The sequence below is a fragment of the Dipodomys ordii genome, unplaced genomic scaffold, assembly GCF_000151885.1.
Source record: "Dipodomys ordii isolate 6190 unplaced genomic scaffold, Dord_2.0 Scaffold266, whole genome shotgun sequence".
Lineage (NCBI taxonomy): Eukaryota > Metazoa > Chordata > Mammalia > Rodentia > Heteromyidae > Dipodomys > Dipodomys ordii.
In genome coordinates, this window is record NW_012267482.1 from 447277 (window position 1) to 456313 (window position 9037).

At 47.3% G+C, this 9037-nt stretch overlaps 1 pseudogene; it reads left to right on the plus strand.

The window, feature by feature from the left end:
- The first annotated feature begins 8439 nt into the window (after positions 1–8439).
- The window catches only part of LOC106001096, an 8294-nt pseudogene continuing 7696 nt past the window's right edge, over positions 8440–9037 (plus strand).

The following is a 9037-nucleotide window of genomic DNA, read 5'->3' on the forward strand; positions in this document are numbered from 1 at the left end:
CTCCAGAAACAGTTGTTTTTTCATGGCCCAGAAACAGCAGCCAAAAAGACAAGCAGCTTGAGCACAGCTCACACGCTCAGTGCAAGTGAGGGCCACCTGCTCCCAGGGCCGTGGAGGGTGGAGGAGCCAAGTGGCTGGAGGCTTGGGGATGGCAGAAACACTGTCTGCTGGATCCACGGGCAACATCTCGACTGAAATACAGACAGCACTGCGTGGCTGGAATTTCTTCCCTTTCATTGTGGTCGGGGAAGGAAACTTTGCTAAGGCAAATAAATAACTGGATGGATGGCTTCAAAATGAGACTCACAGAGAAGGTGTTCAGCTGGCCAGGTGCCGGAGGCTCACACTGGAAATCTCAGCTAAGAAGTGAGGTTCAAAGCCAACTTGGGCAGACAAATCCATTTGGCTATTAACAATAACTAACCAGCACAAAGCCGGAAGCAGAGTTGTGGCTCAAGTGGTAGTGAACCAGCCTTAAGGGGAAAGGGAAAGCAATCAGGCCTTGAGGTCAAGCCCTATTACACACACACACACACACACACACACTTAAATGCTCCCAATCCATGGGTTTTACTGGTCTTTATTTATAACCTGAAAAATAGCTCTGAGAACTTAGCACTTTGGTGCATAGCTCCTCAAGCTCACCGCAGAACTGGAATCTGACTGCTTTTGTCAGAAAGCAGATGAACTCTGGGAGTGCTCAGCCCAAAAGGTGATCTTTGTGTAACTTGTTAAGAATGGGTTAAGGCAGGAACAGGTGAAGACTGTAATAGACTTGCAGGGAAGAGGCTGCTAATCCTGAGGTTGAAGCTGGGCCTGGTGGCTCACACCTGGTGTGAACCAGCTTCCCATTGGACTGAGATCTAAAGATCACAGTTCAAAGCCAGATGAGCAAGAAAGTCCATGAGAGTCTCCTCAGTGACCCAGCAAGATGCTAGAAGTAGAACTGTGGTTCAAGTGGCAGAGAGCCAATCTTGAATGAAAAAGCTCAGAGACAGCACCCAGGCCTGGAGTTCGGTCCCAATACTGGCACAAAATACGTATATTATGATACTGAGACTGCTCAGTGGGGATGCTTCAGGTGACATGAAATACTGAGACAGTGATGAAAGTGGACTTCCTTCTGTAGATGTGGAATAAACACAGTTTGACTCATGATTGTTGTGTTGAAGTAACCATTTATCATGTTCTTGTGGTTCCAGTGTGTGTGTGGGGGGGGGTTGGGGAGGAATGGAGAAGTTCATTGCATTCACAAGGAAAAGCTGCATTTCAATCGCATACCTAAAAATGTTCAAAAGGGCCACCAATGGCCCACACCTGCAACCCTAGCTACTCAGGAGGCTGAGATCTCAGAATTGAGTTCAAACCAGCTGGGTGGAAAAGTCCATGAGACTCCTATGTCCAGTGAACCACCAAAAGCCAGAAGTAGAGTTATGGCTCAAGTGAAAGAGCATTAGACTTTAGTACAAAACGCTAAGGGGCATCAACTAGACCCTGAGTTCAAATCTCAGTTTATATATATACACGCCCTTGGTGTCTAGAAATCCCAAGTCCTGTCCACTACACAATCTACAGGAAATTCCAAACCAAGCCTCCCACATGATATTCAAATATAGACTTAAACCCTAGAACAAGGAATTTCTAAAGTGAATCCACTGATACCCCGCACCCCAACACACACCCACAGGATCCCTGCAATCTCTTACTCTGCCCAGGTACTGATGGCCCCCACCTGTAATTCTATCTCCTTTGGAGGCTGAGAACTGACAATTAATGGGCAAAGCCAGCCAGGGCAGAAAAGTCCATGAGATTCTTTTCTCAGTTACCAAAAGGCCAGAAGTTGAGCTGTGCCACGTCGTAGAGCGCTAGACTTGAATGAAAAAGCTCCAGGGCAGCTCCTAGGCCCCAATACTGACACACATGCAAAAGTAAAAAGTCTGTGGTCGCTCGCTCTTGACATGATTTTTCCCTGACTAGTTGTTGAAGAAACCTGATATCCATTATCTAGAAATACTGTGCACTCCTAACAGTCACAAGGTAGGAGTTATGCAACGTGTGTAAAAGTCATCACTGAATCTCAGATCTTGATTAAATCTGCACTTCATGTTGTCTTTCTTTTTTTCTGGTGCTGGAGCTTTTCCTCAGTACCTGGGCTCTTTTGCTCAAGCCTGGTGTTCTACCACATGAGCCACAGCACCACGTGTGGGTTTCTGGTGGTTCATTGGAGATAAGAGTCTAATGGACGTACTGCCCACATTGGCTTTGAACCAGATCCTCAGATCTCAGCCTCCTGAGTAGCCTGACAAAATGCATTTTAAGGCAGGCACCAGTGGCTCACAACTAGTATCCTAGCTATTCAGGAAGCTGAGATCTGAGTGTGAGGATTGTGGTTTGAAGCTAACCTGGGCAGGAACTCTGTGAGACCCTTTTTTTTTTGGGGGGGTGGATAGGTCCAGTTGTGGGGCCTGAACTCTGGGCCTGGGCGCTGTTCCTCAGCTCTTCAGCTCAAGGCTAGTGCTCTACCACTTGAGTCACAGCGCCACTTCCAGCTTTTTTTTCTTTTTGCTTATGTGGTGCTGAGGAATCGAACCCAGGGCCTCAGGCATGCAAGGCAAGCGCTCTACCACTGAGCCACCTTCCCAGCCCCTCTGTGAGACTCTTACCCACAATAACGTGCTCAAAAAAGCTGGAAGCAACACTGTGGCTCAAGTGGTAAAGTGCTACTCTAGCAAAAGAAGCTAATGGACAGAGAGCCCCAGGACTATAATCTTTCCATCTGGAAATTTTGTCGAGAAGAGACAGAAGAGAGTAAGTGCCTACCTATGATCTCAAAGTGCAAAATCAAATCGTACTTCCCGTATCTGAAAAGTCCAGAGTATAAATTAATCTGTAGAGATGTGGCCCATCTGGCTCCCAGACGGTGATCAGGTCTTTGCTGACTCTGATGGTTCAGTCTGTAGAGAATAAGCCACGGGGTACAAAGATCATCTGTGCAAAGATCATCTCCCAGCCCAGGGGTAGCACCAGGAAGTCATCATTGGACAGTCTGCTTCTTCTTTTGTGAAAGATCCAAAAGAGGAAACAAACCAGATTCTTTTGTCTTTTTTAAAAGTTACAAGCTGTGCACTGCAGAAGGCTGAGATCTGGGGGTCATGGTTCAAAGCAATCTAGGCAGGAAAGTCTGTAAGGCTTATCTTCAATGAACCAGCACAAAGCCAAAAGTGGGGCTGTGGCTCAAGTGGTAGAGCATGAGCCTTGAGTGAAAACAAAAGCAAGAATGCCCAGATTCTGAGTTGAATCCCCATTACCGACACCAAAACTTAGAATTTCTTCACTGCTTGTTTGTTTGTTTGTTTGGTCATGGGGCTTGAACTCCGGGTCTGGGTGCATCCACGGAGCCTCTTCAGCTCAAGAGGAGTGCTCTACAGCACCACTTCCTGTTTTCTGATAGTAATTGGAGATCAGAGTCTCATTGACTTTCCTGCCTGGGCTGGCTTTGAACCACTATCCTCAGATCTCAGCCTCCTGAGTAGCTAGGATTACAGACATGAGCCAGTGGTGCCTGGCTTTCATTGTGTTTTAATGTCTCTGTTTCCTGCCTAAATGCATAAACCAAAAGCAAAATAAAAACAATCAAACAACAGCAGCAAAAAAAAAAAAGACGTTTTCTGGGACATTAGACTCATGAGCAAGATAACACAGAACCAATTTGATATTTGCTATAAATGTCTGTTTCCTATGTACATATTTTTATGGTAATGAATATTTGACCTGGATGACTGTCTTCACCATCATATTTACAGAGTGGCACTGGTGTATCTTGCCTATCATCCTAGGTAATCAGGAGGCTGAGACCTGAGGATCACAGTTTGAAGCCAGCCCAGGCAGGAAAGTCCATGAGACTTTGGTCTCCAATTATCAGGAAAAGGCTGAAAGTGCTAGAGCGATATCCTTGAGTTAAAAACAAGCGAAAAGACAATGTTCAGGCAGGGCCTAGGTTCAAATCCCAATATTGGCACGAAAATAATTACTACTTAGTTCCATTAAAAGAGGACAGATGCTTGCAGAAACCAGGTGGGTAACCGAGCTGGGAGCCTCATGGAGCGCTGGTTGAGAACACGGCCGAAAAGCCCACTCCCTCTCCATTTTCAAAACCCCACAGCCAACCCCAGGTTTTAGAAATTGTTGGAGCTCTAGTCACACATTTGCTGCTGTGTCTGAAATAATTACTGGCGTTACCCCATTTTAGCAGAAAAAAACACCCAAGCTGGGTGCCCGTGGCTCACACCTGTCATGCTAGCTACTCAGGAGGATGAGATCTGAGAATCGTGGTTCAAAGCCTGCCCCGACAGAAAAAAATCAGTGAGCTTATCTCCAGTTAACCACTCATAAATAGCTGCACATGGTGCTGTGGTTCACGTAGCAGAACCCTGCTTAGAAGGATTACCAACCAGAGAGGGTTTTATCAGAAACCCGAGCTCACCATAGTAACCGAGTGGATGCAGACTCAGAGAGGATGGTAGAGCAGCTACTGACTTGTCCCCAGGTGATCGAGGGGACCAGGTGTGAGCTGCACTGGACTGGGTTACCTGTGCCTTCCGAGCCTAGTAGCTACTGTTCCCCTTCTGCCTTCCAAGTCCCAGGGAGACAGAGGTGACTTTGGATAAGGGAATCCTGAGAAACGCCGCTCTGGCCCAATAAAGTGGGCAAAGCCTGAACACCTCAGTGTAGACCTTAATGCCTATTAACGCCAGGGTGCATCATGCCCACACCGAAGAAACACTTCCCAGCAGCAGACTGCAATCTGATGGAAACACGTGGCCAACTCTGACCCCAAAGCCTTCTGTTCTCTTCCTACTACATCAACTGTGAATTCCAGCCTGGATTCCATCACACCCACAGTGGAGAGGCATGAGCGAAATGTAAACTGTCAGGAGCTAAGACAATAAAACAGAAGGACTCTTCATTCTGGGTTTTAATTTAGTAAATGAAATTGAAATGTGCGTGCAAAAATCAGCCTCACGGTCACAGTATCAGCTCCTGAGCCTGTGCTGTGACCCTGGCCGGTCAGTGTAGGAACCTTCTCAATAGAGTTGCTTCATTATTAACAACTTTGTTGTGGTGGGCTCTGTCACTCCGGGCGACTAGGTGGGCTTGCCTGCCTGAGTAGGGGTCTTCCTACTACATTTAATGGGGGCTCGTCCGGGATAGAGCTCTTAGCCCCTCCAACCTGAGGGGGACTGGGATCCCCAGCCAGAAGGACAGTGTGCGGGCACTCGGCTGTTGGAGAGAAGATCCGAGAAAAGCCTCGCGAGGTAGGGAAGTTTTGGGTGAGCATGGCAGGCTTATTCAGCAGACTCTGGATTCAACTTGCTGAGTGGGAACAGCACAGAGTTCCATTTCCAGCAAGCCCAGAGCAAATCACAGAGGATTCTTACAAGTTTGTCAGTATAACTTTGGCTCTTAAGTTCCAGTCTGTGTAGGAATTTGCAGCCCAGCATGAGGTAACAGTCCTTTGGAGCCACTGAGAGACCCTGCTGCTGCTGCTGTACACCCTAATGGGTAAAGTTCAACGACGGCCTGACAGTCACCTGGAGGAACTCCTGCCTGATTCCATCACCTGAGTCTGCTTCCTGGTTGAAAGCTGCTAAATCTAAGATCTTGTGGGACATTCTTTTGGGGATATCAGAAACCCTCTCTATTCCCACAGTGGATATTGGGGACAAGGATATCACTGGCTTGCTTGCCTTAGGCACTTCAGTGCATACTGACTGGAAATCCACTCTATTGTCATAGCCTAGTTTGGCTCTGGTATGGTAAATGAGCCCCAGCCCTACTCTTAGCCTTAAAATCTAGCAAGCTTCTGCATCACAGGGTGCCTTAAGGCTGTTCTAAGATAAAGGTTCCACAAGCCAAAGGAAAATTGGGCAGTTTTAAACTCTAGCCACAAAGATGCTCAAGAAACTGAAAAGAAGAGGAGTGTGGTAAAGAAAGCCTTGGGAAAGGAATTGGGGAAAAAATTGGTATCCTGGATAAGAAAGGATTTGAAAAGTAAGGATTGTCTTTAAATGTTTAAAAGGAAAGAAGACAAACCTCAGAAAGTATAAGTATGTAGCAAATGGTATGTCTTGAAATTGGAACTTACGAGTACAGCTGTGCTTGTGCTATACATAAAGTCAGGATTGGTGTACTGATGTGGAATATTGTTTGTCTTATCTATATACCTACTGCGATCTAGATGCTGGTTCAGTTAGAGCCGCCAAGTAGACTCACTGGCAGAGGTAGTTCTCTGAAATCGCCTGGAACTGGACTTCTCATGAAGCAAGGTAGCCTCTGTATTAGGGAAAGATTGGCCTCGGTTAGAAGAGTCTGAGGGAATGAGTCATGTTATCAGCCTCTCTTCTCATGGTCCCCATGGGCAACAACCCTAATAACTGCCCTGGCTGGTGTAGTTCTCTTGCTTCTGACATTAAATGTAGGTCTCCATGGATGATAACCCTGATTTCAACTATTGCTGCCCACCTTGATTCTTACCTTCCTGATGCTATAAATTAGCCCTTGTGTAATTAATGCATTGTCATTCATACAAAAGAGGATTGGGGCCATAAAATCAATGGTAATGAGAACTCAATATGATTCCATCCCAATGGAAAAATTGAGTCAATGATTTGACTCAGGAACAAGTCAAAGGGGGGAGGGAAGTAGGCCCTGAGAGGAGACTCGAACTAGTACAGCTTCTTTCCAGGATTTGCCTTTGTTTTAGGGATTTTAGGGAAAAACCTCTAAACAATGTTAACTCGACCTTGGCTCCAACCAGCCCAGTTCTTGGAATGGAAAGAATGCCTCTAGGTACCCCTCCCCTTAACAACTTAACCCACCTTCATTGTTCTGTTTTAAGGACTGACTGAGTAAACAGATAGGTTGTAATCTGGCTGGCTGTAATCTGGCTCATACTGGCAATATCATGAGCTTACCATAAACTCCGCCTTACCATTGAATTTGTGAGGCATTTAAACCAAAAGTGATAGGTTGGTTTAAACAGCCATTATGTGACAAAGGGTAACCTCATTGGCCACCTGCGTGTGGTCTAGTATGACTGTGCAATCTTTTGGGTGTATGACCAGGCTTGACCTTGTGAATTTTGCCTTTAAAAACCTAAGTACGTGGGTTGCTCGGGGTCACAGTATCAGCTCCCGAGCCTGTGCTGCGGCCCTGGCTGGTCAGTGTAGGAACCTTCTCAATAAAGTTGCTTCTTTATTAACAACAACAAAAAAAATCAGCCTCACTAGCAGAGTCAGCTGTGTCCCGCCATTAGGAAAGTGGAGCACATGACATTTCTGAAAGACAAATAGAAGACAGAGGTGAACAATACTTGGATGTGGCTGAAATGCTAGCGACTGACATAATGGTTTTAGGAAGGGGGACTTGGAAGAGTTTTAAGGACACATTTAGATCCTAAGTTTGGGGTCAGGGAGGGAGGAAGGGAAAGCTGGAGGGAGGAGGAGAGAGAGGAAGAGAGAGCATAAGAAGAGAACATTTCTGAGAGTTAGTCTGTGCCAGGCATCTGCGGCTCACACCTGGATCTGAACAAGTGAGGCTGGCTGAGATCTGATGATTGTGGTTTGATATTAGCCTGAGAAGGAAAATTTGTGAGACTCTGGTCTCTGATTAACTACACACACACACACACACACACACAATCCAGAAGTACAACTATGGCTCAATTGGTAGAGCATTAGCCTTGAGTGAGGAAAAAAATAAACCTCCTCAGGGAGAGCCCTCTAGCCCTCAAGGCCTAGGAATGACACCAACATCAGGCACAATGAAGCCGTCAATGTGTTTGGATCTATGTCTGTTTTAGGGTAAGTAGTATCTATTTGATGAAGCAGTGGAACATCTGTGGGAATATCTTTTTGTTGTTGTTGGTGGCCGTGGGGCTTGAACTCTGGGCCTGGGCGCTGTCCCTCAGCTCTTCAGCTCAAGGCTGGTGCTCTACCACTTGAGCCACACCACCACTTCTGGGTTTTTCTGCTTATGTGGTGCGAGGAATTGAACAGGGCCTCATGCATGTAAGGCAAGTACTCTGCCACTGAGCCACCTTCCCAGCCCATCTGTTGGAATATCTGAAGGGATTAAGGTACATTTCAAAGAGAAGCTAGGCTGTATTGGTCAGGCCTTTTATCCGATAACCTTTTGCTCAAAACCTCTGTTTGAATTAATCTTGAGTGCAACACCCAACCCAGGTGTGCTGCGTGTGACTCAGAAATCCCATCAGAAGCTGCTCTGTGATTGGCAGGTATGCATGGTGAGGCTGGGGTTGGGCTTTAAAGATGCCTAGGGATAGAGAACAGAAGCAGAGTTCTGAATCCTGCAGTCAGTGCCTGGCCCTGCTGGGACTCAGAGAGCCCTGCACACCTGGTCCACATCTGGTCCATCAAGATGAGCATTGGAGCCCCACCCTCGCTCCAGCATCTGGCCATGCAGAGTCTGCTGAGCAACCAGGCCCTGGCCATCTCTGCCCTGGAAGATCTGCCTCTGTTGCTGTTCCCTTCGCTCTTCATGGAGGTCTATTGTGGAGCCCACACAGAGGTGCTGAAGGCCCTGGTGCAGGCCTGGCCCTTCCCCTGCCTCCCCCTGGGGGACCTGGCAGAGTCTCCAGACCTGGAGACCTTCAACGCTGTCCTGGATGGGCTTGATCTGCTACTGGCCAAGAAGGAGCGCTCCAGTCGGTGGAAACTGCAAGTCCTCGACCTGCGGAAGGAACACCCAAACATCTGGATACAAGGGTACCCCTCCATGGCCCGACTATCTTGTCCGGATGTCCTGACTGACAAGCCAAGAGAGAGCCACTGCTCAGGGTTGACTGAAGAGCAGCCCTTGATGATCGCCATGGACCTGATCATCAGAGGTTACACTGAGAATGATGTCCAAGCCCACCTGCTCCAGTGGGCCAGCGAGAGGAAAGAACAAGTCCATTTGTGTTCAAGGCAGCTGCAGATTCTTACTAGCTCCATCTCTGAAATCCAGAAGGCTCTGC